At 38.0% G+C, this 13,262-nt stretch overlaps 1 protein-coding gene across 1 annotated transcript in view; it reads left to right on the top strand.

The window, feature by feature from the left end:
- The window catches only part of SMURF2 (SMAD specific E3 ubiquitin protein ligase 2), a 123,297-nt gene that overhangs the window by 49,187 nt on the left and 60,848 nt on the right, over positions 1–13,262 (top strand). The gene's annotated exons all lie outside the window — the stretch shown is intronic.

Genomic DNA, 13,262 nt, shown 5'->3' with positions numbered 1-13,262 from the left:
AACCCAAAAGAGACATTATTGGAGGATACAGTTTTCGCACCCGAGGGGAATGTGCAGCCTGGCTTTAAGTGAGACAGAATCCAGGAAATGGAAAGCCTCAGGAGCTTAGACAGCTGCTCCCAGTGGCCCCCTCAGGCCATTTAGAACTCTTCTGTTTCTAAGTGGTATGCTTCCTTCTTTGTAGTGGCTCTGACTCCCAATGCTAGTTTCACAGGAGAGAGGATCCGACTGGATGGATCATTGCAGATATGGTGGCTGCTCATCATCCAGTCAGCTGTGATCAGGATCACACTTTTCTTCTATGGGTCATGCTGTAGCTATAGATGACATTTTATTGAGGTAATATAGTTTAATAGCATTTTGATATCCTGTTAAGGTTAAAGTAGAACTACATGACTTGCATTTTGGTTAGTAGTGAGTAGTTTTCTTTTTCTCTCCAGTAACTTTTTCTAAAAAAATAAGCCATCAAAAACTATTTAGTGAATATTGTAATTATATTGTAGATATAAAGTTGTTTAGTGGGACCATTCCATTATAATCTTGACTTATTTTTGCATGTGTTTGGATAGGCTGTGGAAACATGCCTTCAAATTATAATCACACTGTGTACACATAAGACAGTATATGTTTAGCTTATGCTTTTTCCTTTTACATATTACAGATTTATAAAAAGATATTGGTAGGTTTCAGATGCTTTGTTTTACATACATACCTACTTGGTGTTTGAGGGGGCATTTTGTGTAAACAGGTATCAGTAGATTTTTGGCACTTTCACTGTCAATTTTTCTTCTGCTGCCAGTGTTGATAAGGATTTGGCATTATGCCTTTCATTTAAACTCTGCATAGAAAGTTAAAATGATCATTTGAATAGGACTTGGACAGGATGATGTAAATGGCAGTATGCCATTACAGAAAGAATCTAGAAAATGCATTAGTCCTTTGCATTGGAAATTTTACTGGGGAATACTTAACAATCTGGGTTTGCCGTGGAATAAGAGGGAGGAGCAGTGGAAAAAGGAAGCCTTTTGTTTACTGTAAAACAATGCAGTGAATTAGAGAGAGTGATGTTAGAACGGGAGTCTAAACATGACAAATCTAGGCAGATTCCATTGGAATGGCGAGTTATATTGTGGCTCAATCCTGAGCCCTCTTGTGGAGCTTCAGAATTTATAAGATTTCAATATTTTTAGTATTTATTGAATGTGTACTCTGTGCATGGTTTTCTAAGCTCCAGGGATGCAATGGAGATCAAAAACAAGTTCTTAGCCTCATGGAGTTAAATGTTATGGTAGGGGAAGACCTTAGGAACTGAAGGGTTAGTTAGCTTAACTAACTTAATTTTTTATATTTGAAAAATGTGGGTCTTTATTGATGTTTAAATGTGATAATCCCAGGGCTCCTTGGAGAAATGACCAATTCTAGGGCTGGGGCAGGGAACATGCAAGATGAGCCTAGAGCATTTTCTAGTGTCAGAAAGTACAGAGGTGTGCCCCTTCTCACCTCAGTGATGTGGGTATATCAAAGGATCACAGGAACCAACTGAAAGAGCTCCTAATGGCTAAAGCTGGCACAATTTGAACAAGAAAATAAAGTAGTATTGGATTATAACACAGCATATAAAATAAATATTTATGAGTCCATACTCATACATGATACATAAATAAGTGGAGGAGGATAGATACATTTCCTATGCAGAATTACAAATAATTTATGTAGATATTCCACTGTTAAGGAGGGGGAGAATAAGTGTGATCCTTAAGTGTGGGCTGCACATAGTGATTTCCTCCAGAGAGTACAGTATGGAAAGGAGGATAAAAGAGTACCTTTACGGTGGAGAAACCTTACAAACGTTACTTCAGCCAGGTCAAGGTTAATATCAACAATGATAACTCATGCTGATAATATACACCCTTGATATGATGTTATGAGAATGAGACCTTTACCTTTGTGGTCTTCCTCCCAACAACCCTTAAACCCAGAATAATCATGAGAAATCAGACAAATTCAGTAGAGGGGCATTCTACAAAATACCTGACCAGTATTCCTCAAAACTGTCAAGGTCATGAATAACAGTAACAAAGTCTGAGAAGCTATCACATCCAAGAGGAGCCTAAGGAGACATGATGACTAAATGAAATATGTTACCCTCGGTGGGATCTTGGAACAGATAAAAGACATTATGTGAAAACTAAGGAAATCTGAATAAAATGTGAACTTAATAATGTATCAATATTGGTTCATTAAATTGTGAGAAATATACTAATGTGAAATGTTAATAATAGGATAAATGGGTGTGGAATGTATAAGAATACTGGACTATCTTTATAACTTTTCTGTAAATCAGATTATTCTAAAATAAAAGTTTATTAAATTTAGTAATTCCAAGTCAACCTTGGAAATATTTCAAAAACATGAAGTTATAAAGAATTATTTTCTTATAATTACAGAGCTTTTTATAGTTGCAGTCTTCTTTCTTATTTATGCTGGTGGCCTGTGTTTACAAACGGAGCCTATTTGGGAAACTAAATATCTTTGGCACTTTACTCTGTTAGAGTAGGTCATCAGGTACTTGAGTGACTACAGTTTTTAGAGCCTGGAAGAATGCAAAAGACCTGGGAGCTTATTCTTATTTGCACTGTTCTAAAAATAGGTTAATAAATTTGGATAATATCATGTGACATATACCTTTTTATTGTGTATGAGAGAGAAAGCTCAATGAGATCTGTTATTAGGAAAGGGCTCCAGTAGGTAGTTGGGCCCTCTGGTAAAACAGAGTGCTTACAAATAGTTGAGGAAGCCATCCTGACTTAAAAAGATTTTTTGAACAAAAATTAGGCTAAAGGAATCAAGGAGTGAATTTTGTTTTATTATTTACCTTTTAGTTTGCTCATCCTTATACCTTGTCAGTGGTTTTTGGAGGATTTTCATTGATTCAGCAAGTATTTGAGTGCATATAATATAATAAACTGTAGGAGAGAGAAAAATAAGCCAAACTTTGTCTTCAAGAAATTTACAGTTTAATGGGACATAAAGGGAAGGGTTAGACATTGTGTGAGTATGTTTAATACAAGCAAAATGAGAAGGAACATACAAAACAAGTAGAGCCAGTATTGGAAGTGCACAGGAAGGGAGAGATCAAAATCAGATTGTGAGAAAGAAGGAGAAATCAGAAAAGTTTTCACATGGAGTTGAAATTTGATGAAAGGATAAGATTTTGAGGGTCAGTAGTTAGAATAGGGACTTCCCTGGCGTTCCAGTGGTTAAGACTCTATGCTTCCAATACAGGGGGCGCGGGTTCGATCCCTGGTTGGGGAACTAAGATCCTATATGTCGCATTGTACAGCAAAAAAAAAAAAAAAAAAAAAAAAAAAAAAAATTCCCAGTAGTTAGAATAATAGCACTTGGGGTTGGGAGAGCATTTTGAATAAAGGCAAAGGCAGAAAAGTCCTGGGCTTATTTGAGGGGACAAAGAGGATGATATTTTCAATGTAGGGGTTAATGAGAGAGAAAGAAGGGATCATGACAGCCTCTGAGTGAGGAATCTATAGAAAAAGAAGATGGAACCTGGATTCAAAATAACCTAAGCTCATTTACTAGGTGACAGGAATGGGCCACAACTTTTGAGTTGTAGTTTCCCTTTCTGTGGATTTTAGAAAGTAACTTCCAAACTTGTAAGGGCCGAGCAAAAGACTCTGTGCACAAATTTTGGAGGCACATTATAAAATGCTGTAGATATATTATTTAAATGTGAATATTGTAAATGGAAATAGGCAGAGAGATATATGATACCTGATATAATCTGGCAACTACTTTAGGTGTTCAGGGAGAGGGAGAGATAAGAAAGACATTTGCTTTCTGGATGATTGCAAGCATGTGGTGCAGTTCACAGAACTAGGGAGGTCAAAAGGAAAAAGAGCTGGTTCAGTAGGGAAGCTGATTAATTCAATTTTGAATAAAGATAATTTCAAGTGCTGGTAAGGTATCCAATTGGGTATGTGTGGTAGGCAATTGAAATGTGGGCTTGGATTTTGAGAGAGGAGTGAGGCTAGACATACAGATTGAGACTCATCAATATTTACTAAAAGCTTACTAGGTACATAAACTTTCTTATTGACTGAATATTTGTGTCTGTATCTCCCCATATTTTATATGTTGAAACCCTAATCTGGGAATTCCCTGGTGGTGCAGTGGTTAGGACTCTGCTCTTCCACTGCTCGGGGCACGAGTTTGATCCCTGGTTGGGGAACTAAGATCCTGCAAACCAAAAAAAAAAAAAAAAAAAAAGAAACCCTAATCCCCAGTGTGATGGTATAAGAAGGTGGGGCCTTTGGGAGGTAATTGTGTCATGAAGGTGGAGCCCTCATGATTGGGATTAGTGCCCTTCAAGAGAGATGATACTTCTTTTGGCAATGTGAGGATACAGCAAGAAGGTGGCTGCAAATCAGGAAGGGGATCCTCACCAGACATTGAATTTGCCTGTACCTTGATCTTGGACTTGCCAGCCTCAAAACTGTGAAAAATAAATGTTGTTTAAGCCACCCAGTCTGTGGTATTTATTACAGCAGCCTGAACTAAGACAGGCTTCTCACCAGGTTGTGAGAAAATCCCTTTCTTGCTGTTTAAGGTGTTTGCAACCTGATGGATTAATTTTATTTGAAATTTTAGAGTAGAAAGAATAATAATAGCTAATATTTATTGAGCACTTGCTGTATACCATGTACTGTTCCAGGTGTTTTATGTGTTTCAATTTATTTAATCTTTAAAACAACACTATAATGTGGCTCCTAGTATTCCTCATTGTAACAGATGAGATATCTGAGGTAAAGAGGCATTAAGTAGTTGTTCAGGGTCACAAATTAATAAGTGACAGCACCTGGTTCAAACACAGGCATTCTGACTCTGTTTAACTTTATATAGTGCTTATAGCTTAACACTATAGTATGCTGTCTCTGTGAATGTCTCTAGAAAAAGAGGGTAAAGAAGAGAAACCTGGGAGTGGCCAGAAAGTGATGTAATGTTCCCCTAGGTGTAGAATAGTGTTAAGGCTTCGTTGCAACTATATTCTTGAATTTTATACTAAGGTTTCCTTCTCTTGGTGTTTTGAGGAAGAAAGTAAATTATTGTATGGTTTAGATATACTAAATCAATCTCTTGAGCAGCCACCAGTTAGGAAATGGGTCACTTTGAATGATGTTGTCCAGTGAGGAAGGGGCAGTGGCTGTCTCCAGTAGCACTAGCCTGATAATGTTCAGTCTGCAAACTGCATTGGAGGTCCTTAAGTCATAGTGAATTTACCATCCTTATGAATGAAGGGTAGTACTTTTATGTATTTTCATCCCCACATTGGAGAAATGAATTCAAGGAAATTTTTTTTTTTTTTTTTTTTTTTGTGGTATGCGGGCCTCCCTCTGCTGCGGCCTCTCCCGTTGCGGAGCACAGGCTCCGGACGCGCAGGCCCAGCGGCCATGGCTCACGGGCCCAGCCGCTCCGCGGCACGTGGGATCCTCCCAGACCGGGGCGCGAACCCGGTTCCCCTGCATCGGCAGGCGGACGCGCAACCACTGCGCCACCAGGGAAGCCCGAATTCAAGGAAATTTTGATTTAAGATAGCAGAAATGCTTTTAGATAGTTTCTTACAATAACAGCTTCTATAGTTTGCCTGCTACATGCCAAGTACCTAGACTACATGCTTTACATTTATTTCATGCTGAATATGTTGCTTGGCTTTAGCGGAACTTTTTTTTTTTTTTTTTTTTTTTTTTCAAAAACATGTGAACTTATGCCAAAACTTGATTATTATTTTTATAAGAGAAGCTTTATTTTAAAATTACCTCTGATCACTATAAGGTAAATATTTACAGTTGTGGCTAGAAGAAATAATATCTGCCTTTATTATGTCAAAGTAGATCATTGTTTTTGTGTTGAAAAAGTTTGCACTTAATTTTTTTTTTTTTAAGATGTTGGGGGTAGGAGTTTATTAGTTAATTTATTTTTGCTGTGTTGCGTCTTCGTTTCTGTGCAAGGGCTTTCTCTAGTTGTGGCAAGCGGGGGCCACTCTTCATCGTGGTGCGCGGGCCTCTCACTATCGCGGCCTCTTGTTGCGGAGCACAGGCTCCAGACACGCAGGCTCAGTAGTTGTGGCTCACGGACCCAGTTGCTCCGTGGCATGTGGGATCCTCCCGGACCAGGGCTCGAACCCATGTCCCCTGCATTAGCAGGCAAATTCTCAACCACTGCGCCACCAGGGAAGCCCTGCACTTAATTTTTTTTAAAACTTGTACACCTAATCTTGTTTCACTTTTATTCAGTTGAAAGTATACTTGTTGGGCTTCCCTGGTGGCGCAGTGGTTGAGAGTCCGCCTGCCGATGCAGGGAACACGGGTTCGTGCCCCGGTCCGGGAATATCCCACATGCCGCGGAGCGGCTGCGCCCGTGAGTCATGGCCGCTGGGCCTGCGCATCCGGAGCCTGTGTTCCGCAACGGGAGAGGCCACAGCAGTGAGAGGCCTGCGTACCGCAAAAAAAAAAAAAAGTATACTTGTTTGGGAAATTTTTTTGAGTAAAATCTTCATATGTTTGAAAATGTTTTTAAAAAGTAGTTACACGCATGTATATGGAATCTAAAAAAAAAAATGGTTCTGATGAACCTAGGGGCAGGACAGGAATAAAGACGCAGACGTAAAGAATGGACCTGAGGACATGGGGAGGGGGAAGGGTAAGCTGGGACGAAGTAAGAGAGTGGCATGGACATGTATGCACTACCAAATGTAAAATAGCTAGTGGGAAGTAGCTGCATCGCATAGGGAGATCAGCTCGGTGCTTTGTGACCACCTAGAGAGGTGGGATAGGGAGGTTGGGAGGGAGACGCAAGAGGGAGGGGATATGGGGATATATATACACATATAGCTGATTCACTTTGTTATACAGCAGAAACGAACACAACATTGTAAAGCAATTATACTCCAATAAAGATGTTAAAAAAAGTAGTTACATTTCATGAAATGTAAATTTTCATGAAGTATTTGGTTAGAATCAAAGTTTGTGTTTGCCCTCGTTTTGAAAGTAGATATATATATGAATATGTATATATATATATATATTTTATGAATATTATATGAGTTGGCTGCATGCTCACCTGCCATAATAAATAAGAACTTGCAAGGTAAAAAAAAAAAAAGTAGTTACTTAAAAGTTGTTTGACCTGAGTGAACTGGAAGGGTCATTTTTAGTTGGTTAACTTGAGAAACAGTTTTGCCTTTGATGAAATATTTAAATAGTGACTTTTTTTTTTGGTACGAGTATTTGCCTCATTTTGGTAGAAGCTGTATCTTTTAATACATCATCTATATACTAATTATTAATAAATTAACTACCTGCCAGATACTAAATACATGAAGCTAAACTTAGAGGCCAGTTTGTTTTGTAACATGCATGAAACGGATTGCCTAAAATTCCTTGATTAAATGGCACTGTAACAAGATATTTAGTTAAAAGCAGGTTTAATATGATTGTAGAGGTAAACTATAATCTGTTGAAAGAGAGAAATTGCTCATCTTTTGGAGGAGGTCCTTGTGCAACCTGGGTTTCTATTAGCCGTTTTTGTGGACCTGTTTCACCAGTAATTGCTTTAGCGTGTTAAGTTCCTTTAAAAAGGAGGAGCTAACCTGACAGACTATGTTCAATTCTATATGTGGTGGTTAAGAGTTTGGATTCTGTGATTAGACTATTTGAATTGTTATCTCCACTTTAGCACTTACAGTGTAATCTTTGGCAAGTCTTTTATGCCTGAACCTCAATTTCTTTATCTCTAAAATGTAGGTAGGGACTTCCCTGGTGGTTCAGTGGTTAAGACTCCTCCTCACTTCCACTGCAGGGGGCACGGGTTCAATCCCTGGTTGGGGAACTAAGATCCCACATGCTGCGTGGCCAAAAAAAAAAAAGTAAAATGTAGGTAATGCTACTACTTAACTTCACAGAGTGGTTGGTATACACTTGCACATAGTAAATATTCAATAAATGTTATCCAGTCTTTTTATATTCCTTACTAAAATTCCTTTTTATTTAATGTACTATTTAATAAATGGACTTTTACTCTTAACAGCATATTAAGAAATATTTTCTTATCAATAAATATTTACATAATTTTAATGGCTGTGTAATATTTGCACATGCTATTTGTCATCCTTAACTATGTCACTATTGTGTAAATAAGGTTGTATCTGATATTTCTGCTAAGTACAGCATTTTGTAGTAATGCTTTTTTGGGGTAATAACACTCTTGAATATGAATCTTTGTGTAGTGCTCCTGTTTCAAGCAACAATAACTGAAACACATATAAGACTTATATTGTTTACACGTTGTCAACAGAACTTAAATTTTGTGTTTAGGAGTTGAGGTAGAGGTTGTTTCTTGGAACAGAAAGATCTAAATTGTTGTCATGTGCCCGTGATCAGGAAGGGTGTATATTGTAGACATTTTTAAAGCACCAGGCCATCCTGTTGGAATTTGTTTAGGAATGCTGTCCTCAACTTCAGTTTTATTTTACAATGTTAATATAAGTTCAGAGAAAATACAGAGTAATCTACTCTGTTGAAAAATAGTCTGTACAACTTGTGGGAACAGTACTATATTATAAAATCTGTTTTTGTGGAGTGAAGGAAAATCGGGTGTCTGAGTGGTTTTTTTCTTTCTCTCAAGCAGCCTCATTCCGATCAGCAGTGTAATTGGAATGCAACTCCAATCTGGAGGAGGAAAGGGAATTTTTGGCAAGAAGATACTGAGCAGTTGGGAGTTTTATTCAGATTTAGCATAGGCAGCCATTCATTATGAGTACAACTCAGTAAGAGCAGCAATAGCATTCTATTTCTGCAGCTGGGATTTATAATCTGATATTATTAGGTGGTGTGTTGCATATAGATAGCTCTTTTCCAACCAGAAAAAGAAATTATCAGCTTAAATGAAATGATAGTATTTATTGCATCTGCACTTCTGCAAATAGTTTCTTCCAATCACTGCTTCAAATAAAATATACTAAAGGAGATTTTTATGAAATTTAAAAATATTTCTTGAGAAAACAACAAAAAGCATTTATGGCATGATATTATACCTGATCTGCAAGCTCTGAGGGCAAAGGACTGTGTCTTATTTATCTTTGTATCTGCAGAATCTATCATTGCACTTGGCACAAAGTGGGTGTTCAGGAAATGTGAATGAAGGAGTGCTCCCTTCTCATTAAGCATCTCAAGGTGGTCACGTCTGGGGACTTCCCTGGTGGGTGCAGTGGTTAAGAATCTGCCTGCCAATGCAGGGGACACAGGTTTGAGCCCTGGTGTAGGAGGATCCCACATGCAGTGGAGCAACTAAGCCCGTGCACCACAACTACTGAGCCTATGCTTTAGAGCCCATGAGCCACAACTGCTGAAGCCTGCGAGCTACAACTACTGAAGCCCGTGCACCTAGAGCCTGTGCTGCGCAACAAGAGAAGCTGCTGCAATGAGAAGCCCACGCACCACAATGAAGAGTGGTCCCTGCTCGCCGCAACTAGAGAAAGCCTGTGCGCAGGATTGAAGACCGAGCACAGCCAAGAATGAATGAATGAATAAATAAATAAATAAATTTATTTTTTTAAAGATGGTCACATAAATAAATAAATAAATAAATAAACTTAATTATTAAAAAAAAAAAAAGATGGTCACATCTCCTTGTGTGTGAAATAGAGAGGAAGTTACCAGTATACCAGCAAGGCTGATCTTGCCGTATTTCGATTATCTCCTCCATCTATTTCAAACCCATCTATCTTCTGAAGAGTAGAATAGCTAGAACAGGTTTTAGGTTTTGGGAGTGTAGACATAAGAATGAGAAATGCTTTGAAGGAATTTGAGAAGGGTAGTAACATGATCAAATTAGTCTAGTAAAAATTAATCTAGTGCAGATCTACAGGCTGTGTGAGACATGGTCCCTAATGGAATTTGAAGTAATGGTACTGTGCTGGTATAATGCCACATTTGTAGTTATCAGTGATGATAAATATCTGGAGTCCAGTATAATGTTTTGTTTTAGTACAGAAATTAGTGGAAGTTGATTGAATTATATTCTTAAGAATTCTGCACCTTTCTTTATAAATTATTTCAATAGAAAACTTACTAAACATTAAAAAATTTGAAATATTGATAGCTGTCTAGGAGAAAGTCTGCACTCCTTAGCCTTTGTTCTGGCCCCACCCCCCTTACAGGGTTTCTGTCCTGCTAGTCCCTTCCAGTAATTTAGTTTAGTGTTTCTCAACATTATTTTTTACCTCTCTCCTGTAATAATCATTTAGAAAACAAAAATGAAAGTTCTTCTGCACTGCTACCCTTCCCAAGCGCCACGATTCCCAATCTTGGCTCAACTTTCTATAGTTTCTGTTACAAAAAATGATAGCTTTACAAATATAAATTCGTGCAAATATAAATGTAAAATTATACTACAAATATAAAAATCACATTATAATATTATACATACATTCCTCAGGATATTCTGATATATACCTCCTTAGCTGAGAATTTGTTATGGTGACGACAAATAGGAGTTTGTCCTAGTGAAATTCATTAATTCATTGAGCATTTACTGAGCTCTTATAATTGATACCAAGGACAGAAAGAGCAGTGGGCTGTGGTTCTAGTACCCAGAGTACATTCCCAAGAAAAAGAACAGTAAAGACTCCAAGGGGTAAAAATTTATTTATGTAAACAAATTACCAAAATCTCAAAATGGTGCTTGACAATTTCCTTTTAAAATTTACGAGTACGAGTTTTTGCTTCTAGGGTATAAATAAAAGACTGTCTGGAGCTTTTGAGATCTAGTGTTAAAGTTAGCAGTCTGACCAATCTTGATATTTCTTTGTTTTAAATTAGTCTTGTTTCTCTGTGTTATCTTCCTTAGTCTCAGGGTTGCTAAAATTTCTCATTATAAACTTTGAACCCGACTTTAAAGCTCATTCTTCTCTCAATTTTTTCAATTACCCTTTAAAACTTAGTCATATATTAGCAACATCTTATTTGTGATTAAAAGAAAATTTGTCAAACATGACCTGATGAGTATGTTTTAAATAGAGGGAAATGATAACAATAAGATTTCATTAAGTCAAAATTATGATTCCTTGCAAATTGGTAATCTGTCTGTCACATAGTATAAAAAGTCGACCTTTCAGTGAAATTATTTTCGATTATTTTGGAGTTTGTTTTATTCATTTAGCATTTTACTGAGTGCCCATCAAACGCCTGGTGCAGTGTTTGCTTGGTGCGGGAGATATAAAGAAATGATACAGACATGATTTATGCAGGATAGAGTTTACCACCTTTGTAGTTATAAGCAACATTCTAAACTTAAACACTTATAATAAAGTGTAACAAGTGCCGGTGATAAGTATGGGCTTCTGTGAAAATACAAGTGGGCAGAAGGTTGAGAGAAACACGTTCTAAAAAGCTTCCTTCCCTTTTGAGACCTAAAAGATGAGTAGGTGAAGAAGCCTGGGAAAAATGTTTCAGGCGGAGGGAATGGCATATGAAGGCTGTGGGTGAGCGATGGAATGTATTTGAGAAAGTGAAGGTTTAGTGTGGCTGGATCTTGGACTTGGATTCTTGGAGGGGAGGGGTGGTGATGGAAGATGAGGTCAGAGAGGTAAGCAGGAGCCAGGGCCTGATGCGTTTGTAAGCCAAATAGGTTTTGGGCAGGACCTTGTCAATGTTCTGAGGATGGAGGTCAGTAGAGGAGACAAGAGAGACAAGTTTCCTGAGAAAGTGGTAGGTTGGGTGTGCGATCCAGAGCACAGGTGGAAAGATTGTTTTGAGGAATGTTTTAAGCATGTTTTGGAATGTTATTAGGAGGGGAAATGGATGGAAGGAATTAAATTATATTTTTAGAAAGATCACTTTAGGTCCAGTGTGGAGAGCTGATTGGAGGCAGTTGAGGCTTAAGGCAGGGGACTGATGGGGAGGCTGTTGTAATGACCTAAACAGTAGTTGATGGTGGCCTGGACTAGGGTGATGGGACTGGTAATAGGGAGAAGTGGACAGACGAAGGATATTTCAGAGGCAGAGTTGATTAGAATTGGTAATTGCCAGGAGGTGGGGAGGGGGAGGAGTAGTGAAGGTTGCTATGGAAGTTTCTGACTAGGGCAGTGGAGTGGAAAGCAAGGATATTTATTGAAAGAAAGTTAAACTGGAGAAGGAGTTTGAGGGAAGGGGGGGATGGTGATTTTAATTTGAGGGCATATTTAGTGTGCCTGTGTGGACCTGGAGTTCAACAAAGAGCTTGGGTTTATAGATTGAGGTTTCATCAAAATGGTAAAGACCAGGGAGAATGTATGGAAAAGTGGCTTTTCAAATTTATTTTTCAAGACGGGAGGAGGAGCTTTGTCAAACTGTTAAACTATGAACTTTCTCCCCAGAAAAGTACACGTGCATATAACAGTTTTTGTTTTTATTTTATTTTTCTTTCCCATTATGGTTTATTACAGGATATTGAATATAGTCCCCTGTGCTATACAGTAGGACCTTGTTGTTTATGTTTTATATATAGTAGTTTGTATCTGCTAATCCCAAACTCCTAATTTATCCCTCCCCGCTGCCTTTCCCTTTTGGTAACCATAAGTTTGTTTTCTATGTCTGTGAGTCTGTTTCTGTTTTATAAATAAGTTCATTTGTATTATATTTTATTTTTTAAAAAATATTTATTTCTTTATTTGGTTGTGCTAGGTCTTAGTTGCAGCAGGCTCCTTAGTTGCGGCTCTCCGGCTCCTTAGTTGTGGCTTGAGAACTCTTAATTGCAGCATGCATGTGGGATCTAGTTCCTTGACCAGGGATCGAACCCAGGCCCCCTGCGTTGGGAGTGCAGAGTCTTAACCACTGCACCACCAAGGAGGTCCCTGTATCATATTTTAGATTCCACATATAAGTGATAGCATATGGTATATGTCTTTCTGATTTACTTCACTTAGTATGATAATCTCTAGGTCCATCCATGTAGTTGCAAATGGCCTTATTTCATTCTTTTTATGGCCGAGTAGTATTCCAGAGTGTGTGTGTGTATATCACATCTTTTTATTATTTTTTTTTATTTTTAAAATTTATTTATTTTTATACAGCAGGTTCATATTAGTTATCCATTTTGTACATATTAGCGTATATATGTCAATCCCAATCTCCCAATTCATCCCATCACCACCACCGCCACCCCCCGCCACTTTCCCCCCTTGGTGTCCATACGTTTGTTCTCTACATCTG

The sequence above is a fragment of the Physeter macrocephalus genome, chromosome 14 (assembly GCF_002837175.3).
Source record: "Physeter macrocephalus isolate SW-GA chromosome 14, ASM283717v5, whole genome shotgun sequence".
Classification (NCBI taxonomy): domain Eukaryota; kingdom Metazoa; phylum Chordata; class Mammalia; order Artiodactyla; family Physeteridae; genus Physeter; species Physeter macrocephalus.
This window is presented reverse-complemented; position numbering and strand designations above follow the sequence as displayed.